We start from the raw sequence: 18,143 nt of genomic DNA, 5'->3' as shown, positions 1-18,143 counted from the left end.
TGGCAAAACACATTTAAGAAACCACCCGACAAATATGTCTCCCTGCAGTTTAATTAAATATCAATAAAATTATAAAAAAAAAAAAAAAAAAAAGTTATGGACTTTATTTCACTGTATTGTATATGGTAATGTTAACAAGGGGATCGATCAATCATCATTAGGATTAATATAGTGTTATAAAGACATTTTTTATTTAAAATCACTGCAGTTTTTAATCAAATTAAACATTTCAATTGCAATACAATCTCAGTTTATGTTACATATGCATTCAATACATAATGCAGCTGATACCCGATACCAAGATGTACAAGATTAAATAAAACTTGCCTGTCTCATTATCATTACCTCATCACTGAAACCTGAGCCTTCTTCACAAGAGGAAAAATAAAAGCATTCTGCAGTTCAATAGCAGCAGATAATAGAGAAGGGCTGAGCTCTGTGTAGGCACTGATTGCTGCTGTAAATACCAGGGCTGTATCAGAGGATACACTAAGAGTCAAGCCACTGAAATCATGCAGGCCCCACTTCGGCTACATTTGACCATGGGTTGTGTCACATTCCTGTTAACTGCTTGTAATTATTGATAGCCACCTTTTGCATAAATCCGCCTTATAATGTAGCTGCTTTGTTTCCTACTACGTAAACACCCCCTGTCAGTACAGTAACTCCCTGTTATTGTAATTGCATTAGATTTTCTAGTCCTTGGTCTAATGTTACATTGTAACTGGATAGAGCTCCACAGTCGGTTGATCTGTCTCTCTTTAACTTCAAGACTTCAACAGGTTGTTTTCATGCAGACCTAATGCCTATAATTGTATATCATCTTTTATATTTTTGTAGATTTTTTTATATATATCTCCCTGCCTTAGACCAGTTGGAAAAACTGCTGACTTTCTTAAAATGTTTAATTACAGGCTTTGCAAATGATATATACACACCTATTTCAATTGAAACCACCCTTAAATAAAATGAAACTGTCTTGTGACATTTCTCTTAATGACTCATAAAAGCCAGCCACTGACACTATCTAGTAATAACTTGCTTTTGAACCAAGTGGTTGAAAATATCAGACAGCTGCAAGGCAGAGTTGATGAAACTGCTCCAAGTATAAGAGCAGCTTGAATGTCGTTATCTAACTGCTTTCTCTTTGATAAGCCTTTTTTCAAATTACTCTTTTAGTTTATACAAAATAATAATAATAATAATAATAATAATAATAATAATAATAATAATAATAATAATGTGTTGACCTTACTGACATTTTGTGATCTGGTGCAGTGCTGTATGTGAATGAAATATGATTTATTTATTTATTTTTTATATATAAGGGTGATTAAACTTGACAATGTTAAACACATAATGGGGCTCAATGGTCCATCAAATTTTCCATGAAGATTGTTGAGTGGCTGAGAGTAAAAATAAATGACAACATTTTGAAAAAGAAACAGTTAATTTCTCATTTCAAAGAGCCAAAGCTGCTTTATAAAACATATGCAGTTCCAGTATGTATGTCACCTTGACTTTTCTTTTACGTAAGGGAAAACCAAGGGTTTTTGTGCACAGATACTCAGATGATTGCTATTTGGTCACTGTGCCCCGTTCTGAAAATAGGCTAAGAGATAAAAAGCTGCAGGGATTTCTAAAGTTTTAAAATAAAACATTTAACAACTTCATACCTCTGCACTTACTGTAGCTGTACAGTGTTTATATAAAAGTGAGTTTTTGAATGAAATGAAATCCCACGTCACTCTAAAACTTCTTCATTAACACACAACCCTTCAAATATAGATACATGCACACATTGATGTATATGTATTTGATAAATACATGCCTATAAAATACATTACTTATGTACTGTACTAGATAAACAGAATAGACCCGATTTCTCCTTATGCAAATTTACCATTACCACCGAAAATCAAACTATTGCTGCAAAACTAGTATCAAGGTGTGCCTATTAGCTGTTAGTTACTAGTTTTGGTTTTACAGCATAACAGCTTGATTTTCCTTTTAAAAAAACAGTAAAAAGTTGCATTTTGCTGTAACTGTTATTATAAAAATCAGTCCCACTACGTACAGCAATGGCTGGCCAAAGCTTATCTCTGATTTCATAACTAAGACATCAAAGGCTAACTCAAAAGACACTGAGCAGGTGTTGTATTTTTAGCTAACGTGACAGTAAAAAAAACTAAACAAAAATAACCTAAAGGTTCAATAAAAATTATATATTCTATTTTATAATTATGGTTCTGTTCACTATGATGACCAGTGAAATAACCTGCTAATGTGAGTCACTACAATTTTGAGACATTATTCTTATCAACAATATTTAGGTTTGTCGGTTTCTTGGTCTAACACAAAACAGTCATTATCAAGCCTGCCAACTTGAAGCAGCCTGACATTAGATGTCAGCGGTATTTTCAAGGGATTACTTTGAGGGAGCAACAAACTGAGCTCTCTGTTCTCAAAATATGTTCACAAATTTTAGAAATGTAAATTAGCCTAATTCTCAGATTGTGTGCTAAAATGTATTATTGTACAGCCCAACAGATAAATGGCACAAAAAGGGGGCTAGACTTTTCTTTTTCCAGCTATTATGGAGCTAAGAATGAAAGCAGCAGTAAGTCAGGGGCTTTGCAAAGAATAATATAGGCTATCCAATGTTTTATATTACATTCCCTACTGTGCCACACACATTACAATACATGAAATAAAATATATTTCTTTATGCTGCTATAATAAGGAATTTTAATATGAAAGAGCAATGACATTGGTGCATGGTGCTCTTTACAAAACATGCTTTAAGAGGAGCACATGTACATTTTCTGACAAACACCCATACGTTGTAATGAGGGTTGAGCTATTTAATCACTAACTGTTCCACACTCACATACACCATGCAGTAATTCAATGGCCAAATCACTTGTTGTTACTGCCAGAAAAGCCACAAAATTATACTTATGTTTTGGAAACTCTCACCTACCCAATGTTTGTTTTTGCATTTCATGGTACTTGTTTTGCAGTTAGGATTCTCCATGGACTAAGGTTTAGAGCTGCTGAGATTTTAACTCAGCTGCAGCTGCCACAGACTGAAGATCCCTCACCCGCTCCCGAAGGTATATAATCTGCATCTGAGCGGTGCCCAGAGATTCATGTAATGTGGTAATATCTGGAACAAAAAGCCAAATACATTTAAGTACTCAGAGAAATAATCTGTAATATTGCTACCTTGTTGACTCAGTGTACTCAAGGGCTTGATGAACATACATCCCACGCACTACAGAGACAAAGACATTTCAGCTTGCACTTTCTTTTTTTCCTTAAAAGCATATTCACACTATTTAGTCAAGCAAAACAGGTGCAAGACAAATACATTCAATACTAACTGTGGTGTCATTAAGGTAATTAATGCATTGTGTGCTCAAGTGTGATATGCACGTGTCTGTTTTTTCATCTATGTGTAAGTATAATTATTCATTGAACATACATTGGACCGAGAAATGTGCAGAATTTTGAGACAGTGCGTTATGACTTTCAAGCGCTAGCGAAAGCGTTGGAGGATGTTGTGGCAAGAAAGGAAATTATTACTACCATTCTGAATCTAAAATGGAATTCTCCTGACATTTTTAAAAGTGATGCAGTATTGTCCACTAGGGAGAGCACTCTTCTATAGAAACTATCATTTCCATTGCAGGAGAAATTGAAACGCCAGTTAATCAGCTTCACCTATTTAAATCTGATGTATTTTTTTTTTTACGCTGTCTTAATCTGAATAATTATTTTTTATAACTACAATTGCGTAATTAGAAATGAATCCCCAGCCCCTGTGTCTGAAAAAGAAAACTGGTCAGGACCCATGGTAAACAGTGATATAAGCAGAAAGAGCAATACAACACAATACAAAACACACATTATAGGATATCAAACAGTAAGAAAACGTTATAAAATATCTCTTTAACAAACTAGTTCATAACCGATAATATATTTTGGTAAAGTGCATACGTACAAACAAACTTTATTTTTGTAAACAAATACTGTATGGATCGCACTGTAACTATTTTGTTTTTAATTAAAAATATGATTCCCTTGTTTACACTGGTATGGTTTCACAATAAGGTATGTGTGTTTTAACTTTCTCCTTTCCTGTATGCATATGAGTAGCACACCATTATCAAACATACCACTGAGCGTCCGTATTTGCAATCAGCTCTATACTTTCCCAGGTGCAGTCCAAGTCTCATGGTAATAATAACAAATTAAAGGTGTATCAGGTTGCATGAATCCTGGCACCTTGTCAGGGCTTCAGATCATTTGTGCTGCTGCTGGTGAAGCCTTGCCATGTCTGTCAGCATATTTGATAATATGTCTGCATAATTAACGAAAGGAAACCCAGCTGTTGCTGTTCCATAACCTGCCTACCAACATGATTCATAGCCTCTCCTTTTCTGAAACCACAAAAGCTGAAAGACGAGTAACTCGTAATTGTTCATGGAAAGGATAGAATAAAATATTAGCTTGGCCTTCAACCATCATGTGTCAAGTTGCTTTAAAAATCATTGCTGATTAAATGATATGAATGAGGCTCCTATTGTTGATACTTGCTTTCCACATGTGAGCATTGTGATAGTTGTCTCGAATGTACTTCTAAAAAAACATGAAGTTCAAAAGGGATCTACTGTAACCTGGCATCAAAGGTATAATGTGTATTTGTTGAAATTGTATCTTTCAAAAAGGCTGTCAGGTTAAGAAATGCAGAACACCATTTCCTTTACAGTAAAAGCATTCTTCCGATCACCATTATTGACGTACACCCTTACATACCTAAATGCACTCGTAAAGACAGATAAGAGATTGAGATGCAAGTTCAAATGATCTTTACTTTGAAACCTGGCCACACCCTGTTGGTTAGGGCTGGAGTTACTGCTTATATCCCTGTGGCTTTTGCTCTTAATGAGATGGGGTGTCATACCATAATAGGTAGCAAGGGCATACGTGATTAAACATGTTGACCTTTAGCTCAGCCTGTTCATGGGGAAGCTGTCAACCCATCACAACAGAAGTAATCCCCTCGTTATAGACTAACAAGTCAGACAACGAGCGTTGAATGACACAGCACTGAATGCCTTTATCATATTGAACACTATAGCCTGACTAACATTTTTACTAATTTCGTTTTGAAATCTATCTTCCATTCACTGAACTCCAACAACAAGGTAAAGAGGTGAATGCCCCTTTCCAAATTATGCCACGTTGCTAAGTAGAAGCAGTGCTTGATATAGATTTTAAGTAAATACCCTAATTCAGCGGTTTGAACATACATCCCATAGCTACTTGCTTGTTACATAAAGAGAATATAACATGCATGCACATGAAGTGTTGTGAAAATACACCACTCACAAGGATCTCCCTAAACAAACCCACTCCTCATTGTTTTCCAATACTTAGATGAAATTTAGTATCAAAAGTCTAGTCTTTTTTTCTATTTTGGTGTATGCAGGCCTAAGAGCCACCATACAAATTATCTATGGCAATCTTTTCCAGACACATTTAGGTAACAGGCATACTGGCAGCTCAAAGGTATTTTTTTTCCTAATAGCCTATTCTTTAAAGGTTGACTTTTCTTGGAAATTGGTTGACAATATTTTAGTGGTGACACTTGCTGCATAACAGAAAGCCTGTCTATTCATTCCAAAGTCATTTTAAGATTTGTTATGTGTTGCAGAATCCACATACAATTTCCTTATCTGCACATTTTTCATTTTAATAGCAATCCATTTCTCCTGTTTAACTACTGCAGAATAATTACCATCTCAGTGGAACTGAATATGAAAAGCAGCTTGTGCTGGAAAGGAATGTAAACTATGAAACAAAACAAAAAAAGAGCACAAATACAAGATAATTCCAGAGAACAGGCAGCACTTTGATAAATTGTAGAACCCTATGCAAATGCTGATGATTGGAGAACTTTTAGTAAAATTCACTGAATTTGCATCTGTGAATATGGAAGTAAAATAAGGTTCTAACTGTCAGTGGATGAGATATCCGTTAAAGACCAATTTTAATTCCTGTTGTACCATTTGTGGCAGGTGCATTGATAAAGAAAGAAATGCCTGCGTTCTTACCAAACAAATTTTGCATACCTCTATTCAGCAGCTCAGTGCTAAACCTCTCTGGATGTCTGAGATATCAGAAACAGCACTCCTGACTCTTGTCAGCTCCTTCTTAATCAGCTGAAGAAAGCCCAATGTCTTCTTCAATGCAGAGACCTGTTCTTGGTATTTCGGCCTGTAAGAAACAGGGCATGTCTGTTTACGGTAGAAAAGTAGATTCAGAAGTATGGAGTGGTGTAGTGCTATATTTAGATGTCTCAACGAGACCCCCCAGCACTACACCCCTGGAAGTATGTATTTTATACATGTCAGTTTACCTGAGTTGTTGTCTATTGCCAGGTACATCATAAAAAGGTATAATGGCAATGTGGTGCAATGTGTGGTTACTAAATCTATTTAGACATGAAGGAAATACAAGCAGTTTACCCACTACAACTTAACCTTTAAGCTGAGGCAATCGGCTTCCTACAACCGCTGCTAAATGGAATACCACTCTACCAGTTCAGCCACAGTCTCTTTACAACCCCAGCCCAGATTCCACAACATACTGTGGAAGCTGCAACACTTTCTCAAAGGTTAAGAAAGATTTGCTCAGAGCCTGAGTTACAGTTCTAGAAGAGGTACATCTGAAAAAGGAGCCCATGTGCTTCAGTGTGGGACCATGAGGGAATTCACTGAGGTTCTAAATATGCAGGAAAGGCAGCATAAACATTTCATACAACATCCGAAATACAGTTTTTTAATTTGTGGGCCAATATATGAAGCCGTCAATCAAGTGACCTACATAATTAAATTCAAAGCAATATGAAGTATTGGATGTGGCACAGTTAAAGGGATGAGTTATATTTTCCACAATCTTCAGTGTATTTGCAATGGCTATGACTTTCAGTATTGAAAATAAGCTAAATATTAAAACGAGAACAATTAGGAGACCATGCACTTTCCAACTGCATTGCAAGCTAACAAAAAAGAAGAATAAACTATGATAACTTAGGAATCCTGGAAAAATTATTTATTAACCTTGTCCTTTAACTTGCCCTGTTTCTTTAAAGTGGTTCATACTATTGATTACTTATGGTGTATTACAAAGCTATCACCCGTTCCAAAACTATGTTAAATTGATTCTATGATCTATTGGAAGATTTATGGAGAAACAGAAACTACAACACTTGTTGTTAACCCTTCAGAATATGACTGACACTGACTAAACAAATCAAACAACAAGGGACCAGCAGCACAAATGAGTCCCTTAGTGCTAAAGGGTTAATGAATCACCTGGGTAATTGTGGAGGATTTTACAATAAGAGAACATTACAAAACAAAACAAACAGACAGACAGATGTTCGCATGATGACTACGATATGATTCTGCTGCATAATGTCCCAAAATTTTACAAGAAATGAGCATGTGCTACACATTTTCCTAACTTTGTTTGGAAAAAATGTGGCTCAAGTGTTCTGAGTAAATAAAAGGTGTGGTAGCTTGAGAGAGCTACACATTTTCAGTACATCAATAACACACTCCGCAGCTCTGTACAATTCTGAGGACACCTTCACACAAAATATTCCATGCTAATACCACAAACAAAAAAGATGCTTTGGTCATAGGAAATATCAAGTTAATTACAGTCTAGCTTGCAGCTATATTTAGTAAAAAAAATAAATAAATAAATAAATAAGTAGAAAGTGGGAAGTGAACAATTAGCAGACAACCAATTTCATCTTATTAAGAATGTGCAATGAAAATGAAACCAGACATAGCACTGCGCATATACCAATTATTACACCCATCACAGCTAACCCTTCTAGGTTGTATTCAAATATTGCACAGTTTTGTATCCAGAACCCTCCTAAAAAGTCATCAGAAAAACATTTAGTAAAGCACCCTTTCTTTAGCATTAGGTCAGTACGGTGATTCAGTAAATAAATATAGTTTAAAAACAAAGTGGTTTTAAAGATTAATCATCAGTGGTGCAGAAAATGTATGTGTCACATAGCTGTGAGATTTGATGGGTACAACTGGTACAGCTAGAAATGGATGTGCTACACCTTGCCAGCTGATTAGAGAGTCATTACTTCCAGGGCTTTGTGTAATTCTTATTTACTGATGATAAGCTCCTAAAGCTGCAGTAACATTGCACATGTTGGCATAAAGTGTCCAAGACTTATTCACTGTTTCAATCACGAAGAACTGCCTTTTGTGCAGCACAGATGCTAGTAAATTCAATTTAAAGGACATACAGCTACCAATACCTTTTAAATAGTTTTCTCTTGTTCAGTTTTGTTTGTGGGCTTGTGTGGTTTTTACGATTTCTTTGCTTCCTGAGAGTGATATTGTCATCTTTAAACTAGGAGGCAAAAAAGGGGTCTGTGAGCAAGATGGCAGCCTTTTCAGCAGTAATTGTTGCAGAAGTAGTAATAAGAATGGCAAATAATTGAAATAACAATAACTCCCAGATTCCTCACAATAGGCCATGCAGCCACCTCAGAGGTGCAGTGTCAGAGGACCATGCAGCTCTGGGCATCTTACAGGCAGGCCTGCAGGGGTTGGTGGTGCATGATGAGCCAAGGACATCCTAGCTGATCTAAGCTCTCCCCACCCACGTGGTGCTCGGCCAATTGTGCACCGCCCCCTGGGAATTCCCATCCATGGTTGGCAGTGGAATAGTCTGGACTTGAAGTGGCGAACTCCAGACTATAGGGTGCATTGTCTTTACCAGATGCGCCACTTGGGAGCCCCTCATTTAAGTGTGAACATATTATTGCTAATATAGCAGGCATATAAACTGGGATTTAAGGATGCTTTCCAAGTGTTACAAGGTGGCTTTTACAGAGCATTAAACTGTCAAGTGGCCTAAGCAAAACCCACAAGCTACGGTGAATAAGATGTTACAGGGGTGCAAATCGTTTTGAAAATTGGTGCTAAACTTTTTTGAAAGTTTAGCACCAGAGCGCCTACTGGTGCTAAATTATCAATTTGCAATATCAAGAAAATTAAGAAAATGAAGATGGCAAACCCGAGCAGCCCAAACGTTCGACCTGTTAGCAAAACAATAGCTCATTAATTCAGCTACAATTAATATTTAGAAAGAAAGCTGTGCACATTGTTGATTAATTTTCTTGATGGTTTAGATTTACAATTAGCTGAAACAACTGATTTGGTTTTAACTTAAATCTGTGATTATATGCATCTATTCAAACCGTGATGATTTTTTAATCAACAAAATAAGTTTGTTGATTAAACTTTTGCAGTAAAATGAAGAGGCTTGCAAACACGAAACATTATTTTTACAATATTTGAAAACCGTAAAATGCATTTATCATTACCTGTTAAGTCTACTATTTCCCCACATACCTTTTTGACTTGCTTATTTAATGATAATTGGGTAAAAGTGCGCTGCGAAGACATGTCTGCGACCAGTTTGTGCAGTTAAACTTCCCACACGACACAAACCTTCTCTCCTGTGTATGATGATGAGTGTGTGTTTGGGGGGGGGGGGGTGTCATGTGAGTAGTCTAAACCCAATGAGAAACTATTATCATCATCTATGGTTGCTAAAGAATTATAAAAAAAAAAAAATAATGTTGCTGGTGCTATGTGATACCCTGGCGCTAGAATCTAGCACCATAGCGCCAAATTTGCACCCCTGTGTTATCAGTTGGTGAAAGCCATGTCAGGCTACATGAATCAGCAAAACTGAAGAAGAAAAGGGGAATAGAAATCAGCCACCTCTGTGAAAGGGACTGGCAGACAAAGTCCAAGTTCAGGACAATATAACAGCTGGATCATGCGGGCGATTGGTGGAAATACTGAAAGTGAATAGTTTCTGAAAGTGATGACAAAATCAATCATATCAACCAATTAAAACAACAATATCTTGAGAGAAGGGGTGGCTGTGTCTCCTGACATGACTGGGATCCTGAGCAAAGAGCTAGCGCCACAAGGCTTTTTTATCCAGAGGAACTGATCTGATAACATCACCTGACAAGGACTGCAACATAAGAACACTTTAACGACACTCCATATAGAAGGAAAACTAGGCTCATTTGTGCTTCCTTAAAAAAATGGAGACAAAGCCTTACTGTTAAAAAAAAAAAAAGTAGACATGTATAAAAGGTATATCATTATTTTAAACATATTTGATAAATCCATGTATATATATATTTAAGAGAGATATAATTTTGTAACAAAATAACACCATAAACCTATTAAAATAATATAATTGGGGAAAAGAATGCGTAATCTGAACTGACACGCTTTTATCACAAGCACATTCATTCTTAAGGTATAAAGTCAAAACCTGTAAATATTTCATGGAATTATAATCAGTGATCTGAGAAGTTCCTTGTATTCCTGTTTTCACTAACTTTTAGATTTTGGTGCAATTTGGATTAAGTACCTAAACAATGTAAAACTATCCATCTCACTGACACATAATAACTACTAGAGTCACTACCCCTTTGGAACAAAACACAAACATAACATCTATTATGTAAACATATAAAATAAAATGTTTTGGGTGGAATATAAAAATATTTTGTTTCCTTCTGAAAGCTTTAAAAGGAGAAAGGCATGCAACGAGAGGGTATGGCAGGTTCACACAAACTCATTTCTATTGTCATAACACAGTCTCAATGATCTATTGCATAAGGGTAAACAGCAACCATTTTTGTGGCCTGATTACATTTACTTTGCACATTCCCCATTGCAAAGGCCTCAGGCTTTTTAAAATAAGGACCTCAACTTCTCATAGAATAAAACTGAATCGTCTCCCGAAAGGAAAAGAAACCACATAGTATGAAAGAAAGAGACATAAGTAGAACCCCAATGTTCACATACTACTGTAGCCAAAAAGATTACTGATGACTTCACTCCATCTGGACTGATTTTTCACATTTACAACTTGTCACTTACTTGCTCACATTCCTTTAATTTCTTGCCAGACAAAAACTATGCAAGCTTATTGGGTTTGTCCCATCAATCTGTCTATGTGTGTGTGTGTCTGCGTGTGTGTCTGTCTGTGTATGTCTGTGTCTGCATGTGTGTCTGCGTGTGTCTGTGTGTGTGTGTTTGTTTTAAAGGTTCCAAACAGTTGTTTAATATCTGCTGCTTTTTTCCTGTTGTGCCGTTTTTTTTTTTTTTTTTATTTTATTTAATTTTCAGTATCAGTACGAAATACTGTTAATACATCACGCCATGCAACCTCCTGGGGAAAAACAAAACAAAACAAAACAAAGCGTTGTATTTTCCTAACTTGATTTTGTCCGCGCTTTGTTTTATTATTTCCTTACCTGAACATTTGGGACTGGTGTTCGGGTTCTTCCAACTTGTTCTCAATGCTGCTCACATAACCCATTATACTCTGCAGTTTGGTCTGTTTGCCTGCCAATTGCATGCCAATGACTTTCAAGCTAAAAAGAACAAAGAACGAAAAAATAATAGTAACATCAAACCCAATTCTAACTGTGTAAATTATCTACATTTACTGTTAATTTGCTATTCTGTAAATAAGCAAATGTACCCACCACTTTTTACAGTTTGAATGGATTCACTTATTTACAGAACTGGTAGCAAGAGATTTCATTTACAGAACTGATAGCAAGACATTTTACAGCACTAATGTTTATCATCGGTTGTGACCAAGTGGTTTGCGGTGCTCAAGTAATGACAAACAACAACGTTCACAGAGCAATGGTGATTTATTTATAATCCAAAGTCACTTGATAACTGTAATCAATAACAACTGGCAATACACAGGGATGTGTAATGCTCAGGAAAACCCCTGGGGTTGAGTCCCAAAATAATAATGTTTGTAAATACTCAGAACACAGACAGGATCACAATTTCAGCAATTGAGTGCTTTTCAAATGCGAGTGGTGAAATACATTTATTTTGTGAACAATGGTGCAGGGATGTTCAGGTTGGTTCTGGCCTTTAGCAACAGTTTCTGGTATGTGTTAGCTGTCTAACAAAACAATTGTTTACAATTAGCATGACAGAACAAACAAACAAACAAACAAACACTAAACACTTTCATAGTCCTTCAGTGGTTCGTCCGTAACCATAACAAAGAAGCAGTTCGCTTGGCCACTTCCCCTTTAGTACCTTCAGCCATGCCCCCTTGGTTAGCGAGTGCAATCGTTTTTCCTCCAATCCGCAACTGCCACATAGCTTTCCATCTGGGGCAATGACTTAGTGTAACGTGGATCCACCCCCTTCCTGGATGGCCGACTTCCGACTGACCCTCGAATGAATTGTCAAACCATCCAGTCCGGGGCACTCTGTTCCCTTTACACAGCACCCTCACAGGTCGGGATGGAGATTTATAACCAAGATTCATTCGTTCTCTGTCACATCGGTTCACATTTTCATCTACGAAACACTGAAGAACAACACTGAACTTCTTTATGCAGGCTTTGTCGATTTAATTAGATTATAGCTAAGAGGTAAAATGATAAGCTCATGTAATTAACATTGTGAATATTTATTTGGGATTCAGTTAACACATCAGCAGCAATTTCCCTCAACGTTTCCCTTTAGCTAAAAAGTTATTTTGGGCTCCTGTTCTGGGAGTTGTTGTCAGAAATGGTTACTTGGGGCTACCGAGTGGTGCATCCAGCAAAGGCGCTCCACACGGATGTGCCCTCATAGCCTGAGGATCGCAGGTTTGAGTCCAAGCTATGTCACAGACGACCGTGACTGGGAGTTCCTAGGGGGCAGCGCACAATTGGCCAAGTGCTGCCCGGGTAGGGAGCACTTAGGTTGGCAGGGGATTCCACGGCTCACCGCGCAGCAGAGACCCCTGTGGCCGATAGGGCACCTGTGGTTCTGCAGTGGAGCCTCCAGATCTGTGTTGTCCTCTGGCACTATAGGTCTGATGGCCTCGCTGATGATGCGCAGCGTGTAAAATGACGGATTGGAAGGAGAACGTTTCGGAGGACGCGTGCTCTAGCCTCCGTTCCCAGAGTCAGAGGTGGGTGTTGCGAGCGGTGAGCCGAGGATACAAGATAATAATTGGGCATACCAAATTGGGGTGAAAAACTGGGGTAAAAAAAAAATTGGTGACGACTAAATTTAAAAAAAAAAAAAATAATAAAATAAAAAAAATAAAAAAAAAAAAAAAAATGGTTACTCAGCAGTTTAGCCACTGTGTCTCTTCATCCAGGACCCCTTTTTCGTATAAATGTCCTATCAGCACATTGTTCTGAAAGGTATTAGGGTTTTGGGATGACAGAAGAGGAGAAAACCTCTTCTGATACAACCAATCCCTCATTTAAACTCAGATGCTAATATATCAAGATGAAAGCTGACTGAATGAAAGCTGACTGAATGAAAGCGTTAACATCTTGACCATCTTTTTTCTTTATCCACTACTACTGCAAGCAGGATGTTGGACAACCTGCTTCATACAGTTCAGGCATATTATGCATTAAGCATAGTGTTAAACAGTTTTTAACCCATTTTTAGAATGAAGTAATATATGGTTAAGACTAAAGATGAGCTAATACTGACCAACTGTTAGGTTTAAGTGAATACAAGATTACTCACCCAAGTCTGAATACATCTGACTGCCCACCTCATGACTCACATTTAGGTCACCAAACTACGAATTGCCACTTACCTGTGCTAAAGTGGTTTTATTATTAGCAAATTACAGGAAATCAATGACATGCCATCTAAATACAGTAGCAGAAACCCTTTTAACTCTGTGTCTGACCCCGAAGGTTAGGCTGGGACAGTCGAGAATGCTTCATTAGCAACAAACTGATTATCCCAGACCAACCAAAATCTCTCTGATACAAGCTCCTTTCAGGTAAAGACAGCAGGATAAAGATTGTGGTATTTTAAAAACATACCCACAAACCGCCCAAACTAAAAACTGAAGCTACAATTACAGATTAGATGTTTGATGTGATTCACTTTGTATTATACACAAGGGAATATATTCCAGTGACAAATAATGCTCTTAAAAGTGAACAATGTAATTTCAGATCCTTTGTTACGGGTAGGCTCAATGTTCTGCCGAAGGTAGGGTTAGGATCGTGAGTAAACAGCAACTATCACCTTGCTCCAATAGCAATGCTTGTAAAGTCACCTTAAAATGTTTTATGATACTTCCTAACAGCTGTTTACGCTTTCTTAACCCTAATCGGTCTGTTATAATCCAGCCAGGGTCTTTATTCTTATAATAGCCTTCTGAACAAGCCAAGCCATGATTAACAATCCTCCTCATATCGAATTTACTGCAATTACTTTTTATTGTCATACATTTCAGAGCCTTGTCACCTCACTACATATTTTTTTCCACACAGTAGTTGTTCAGACAGTTGCCTTTTTGTTAGCTACTGGATAAACTGCCTCAACCACCTAATTTGTTTACGGTTGGTAGAACATCAGACAAACATGACTGCCAGTCACAATGGCAAGCTTCAAAAAGTGTGGGATACAATAAGAAATACAAGTATCACATTTACTAGCATTTGTAATGGATTTAGAGACGGGGCCCACATCAAACAACGTATTGTATATATATTTTTTTTTAACAGCTTTTCAAAATGAGAAATGCACTCTTCCTCAGCTCATGAAACTGAATTGAAAGTCTTAGGTCGAGGGGTCACAGTTAACCATGTTAACCACGTACTAAAGAGGGTTTACTGACTAATTAAGTGCTGATTAGCTCAGTAATTACTATAGATTTTATTGAGTAAGCATTAAGTAATCATGATTCTCTTTAATCTGTTAGTTTTGTAACAAGGATGGACACTGTTTATCCATTTTAAAACATTTACTTGCTTAGTTTATTCTCAAAGTTGTTATATGGATGTAGTGTCAATGAAAAATATGACAGACAGTGAACAAGATGGTGGTTTCACAGAGCAGATTGCAAAGTTTGAATACAAAAGCAATACAAGCTGCTAAACATGGGGGAGGAATACACATAGGGATGTGACCTGTGGAGCTTCTTTACACCTATAGTCTAGTTTAGTATAGTTCATTTATTCAGTAACGCTATATTTTGAAGCAAGTGCAAAGGCACATTTTAATTAAAATTGTTGTGAACCATTATATCAGTTAATTATCTGAATCACTTTTCCTCTGAAACTTTCTGATGTTTAGTTGGACCCCAAGGAAAATATTTAAGTAATATAAAATATCTAGTAAGTGCAAACGGCAAATTGTCTGAAAAGAATACACATTTTAACACTATACAGCTTAAACAAGAAACCACTTTGAATAATACATCAACTGTCTCTAACCTGTAACTTAGTTTCTTGTAGTATAAAACCGCTAAAATAGTTTTACCCCTTTCAGAACATTTCCCTTTGACTTTGATCTAATTACGGTACAGCTGAAATGTTAAGTTTTAGAGGGAATGTTAATTATTTGGATTAAATTCATTCATTCAATCATTCAAATAATGCATAATCATTATATTATCTATCTAAACATTGCCCACTTAAACACTCACTTGAGAAAATCCATGATGTCATTTAGTTACAGAGAACAGTTTATGTTAGACAATCTTTAATCTCCAAAAATCAGGGATAGAAATAGTGTAGGTTAATCTTGCATCACACAGCAGTTTGAATCACCCCAGATTTTAATACGATCTTAATAGTAAAACTAGGTAAGGCCAGTACTGCTATATATACCATATCATTGATGCCTAGTGTAAATGACATAATGCCAATCATATACAATAAGGAAGTTAAATAATTAAACATAGTAAGTATTAATGACCTAAATACAACACTGTTCATTTCTACAAATGTAGCTGCTATATTCCATCTAATCACTGTCCAACCACTCACTGCTTTGCCATCTGTCCCCTGTGGCTTGCAAATCAGGATCAGACAAGTTTCTTGGGGGTGGAGGTCTGTGGGTTGATAATACTTTTTAACTCCCACTCCAATGAATAACGAAGTACTGTTAATTTATCTTCAAGTCCTAATGCAGACAATGAAAAATTCTAACAGTCGTGTTTGCTTAGTATGCACTTTGTCAAATGAAATGAATAAAACACACATTGTAATCCATTTCTAAAAACCGATTAGTGGACTAATAACAAAATGATACATCTTGCATTCAAAATGTTATACAGCTCTCTTCAATAATATGCAAATCACAGCAGGTTAATATCCCATTTGAAACTTGGAATAGTACTTATTATACTGTGTATATTTTTTAACATATCTTTTTCAAAATGCTAACAGTAGTTCAAGTTGTCTGCTGCCTAATCATCCTGGACAGTGCCGAATTAAATATTTAATATTAATAGATATATTTATAAAATATATAGATATCTTTTCTGGATATTATATAATATATATAACTCTTAGAATATTTTTAAAAAAACCTGCGAGACGACATCGCTCTGCTGATGAATGGACTATCGTACTGGTAGCATGACCAAAAATAGAAATGTGTGTGAACAGCATCGTCAAAATGCTGTATCTGCTTGTTTCATTGGATGTGGCTTTGTATAGTTTCATTCTGTTGCTAATCCTGGTTAACAACCAAGTAAATGCAGGTTGCTGATCAAAATCAGTTGTATTCTAATTGATTCATTCAAAATACATAAAGCTATGTATCATGCATTTTGTATCCACTAGCTATTTAGTTCATATGCATCAATTTTAGGGTATTGTTTTGCCTTACAAATAAATCACTCAATGACATAGTTTTAGACAATATACTGTATTTGTAATATTAATTAAATCCTGTTTTGTGAATCTTTAACTTTTTAGTATCTCTTACCATTTGTTGTGACACTACCAGTTCCAGTTACGCAATAGAGTTCATCTTTTTATACTGTTGACATATACCAAATGGGGCCATATGTGAAATATCATATGTGACCAATTGCAAATAATCTGAGAAACTAATAGGCCTACATTCCCACAAGCGCAATTGTGGGACCATGAGCATGGCTCCACTTTTGTTGTTACTTAATGTGACAACTATTTAAACATTATTCAATATTAATTAAAAAAAAAAAAAAATTAGTTCAAGTATCGCTAAAAACAAGCTCAATGGAAAATGGAACATGTTCCCCCATGAGAACACTGCCGGAAAAGATAAAACAAAAGTTGAAAAGCCCACTCAGTTTGCTTACTACCCCACACACAGATGCTGTGCAAATGACTGTGTGTGCTCTGATTTTGTTGTAGCATAGATGTGTTCATTTAAACCGGTAATTACCTGCATCACTGTGTGAAACATGTTGTAGTAGTAAACTAGTTCCAATCATAATTAGTATAGTTTCTAATCGTATGTACTGTCAACTGGGTGTTAATAATGTTTAACCACTTCTAGTACAGATTTACAGGGAATTTCACATGGATGTGAATGTCAGGATAATCTACAAGACTGAATTCTGTCAGTTTTTCAACTCACTCTCATATTGAATTACCGTTAACATGTTCTATCTTAGAGCTAGCAACTGCCGGTTGCCCTTCCTTGGCAATAGAAAACACTGGAATAAGTTCAAATTGAAAGTAATTGAATACAAAACCAGCTAAGCACTTCCAGGAAGCAGTCAGTTAATAATGGAATACTTTGATACGCGTTACCAACTTTTCTATCACACCGATCATGTGCGATAACTCCCATAATTCAAGCTTTTCAAAATAATAATAATAATAATAATAATAATAATAATAATAATAATAATAATAGCCACTTTGTATCATGTGCCACTCAGTTGACTATAACTTACTTACAAATGTTCTCTTGTCTATTCTCCCCATTTCTGTTTTACTAATGAGAAATTGTGTTATGAAAAAGATCACAGTAATCACTTGAAATATTGATTTTCAATTACGTTAGCTTATGGTTCAAGTTTGGATCAATGGAACCAGCTTATGCTTTACAAGAAAAAGTATATGAATAAACTTTATAGTGTATACATACAGTACCCCAGCCTCCATGAGTTGAGTAGAGTTACTATGTTTAACATTGTAATGAGAATTCATTTTCATATGTAAATACTTGAAACTGCAACATGCTTTAGCATCAGTTTATATGAGAAGA

General features: G+C 36.2%; 1 pseudogene; it reads right to left on the bottom strand.

The window, feature by feature from the left end:
• Positions 1-18,143, bottom strand: part of LOC121326601 — a 44,862-nt pseudogene that overhangs the window by 14,651 nt on the left and 12,068 nt on the right.

This window comes from Polyodon spathula, chromosome 14, assembly GCF_017654505.1.
Source record: "Polyodon spathula isolate WHYD16114869_AA chromosome 14, ASM1765450v1, whole genome shotgun sequence".
NCBI classification, from domain to species: domain Eukaryota; kingdom Metazoa; phylum Chordata; class Actinopteri; order Acipenseriformes; family Polyodontidae; genus Polyodon; species Polyodon spathula.
This window is presented reverse-complemented; position numbering and strand designations above follow the sequence as displayed.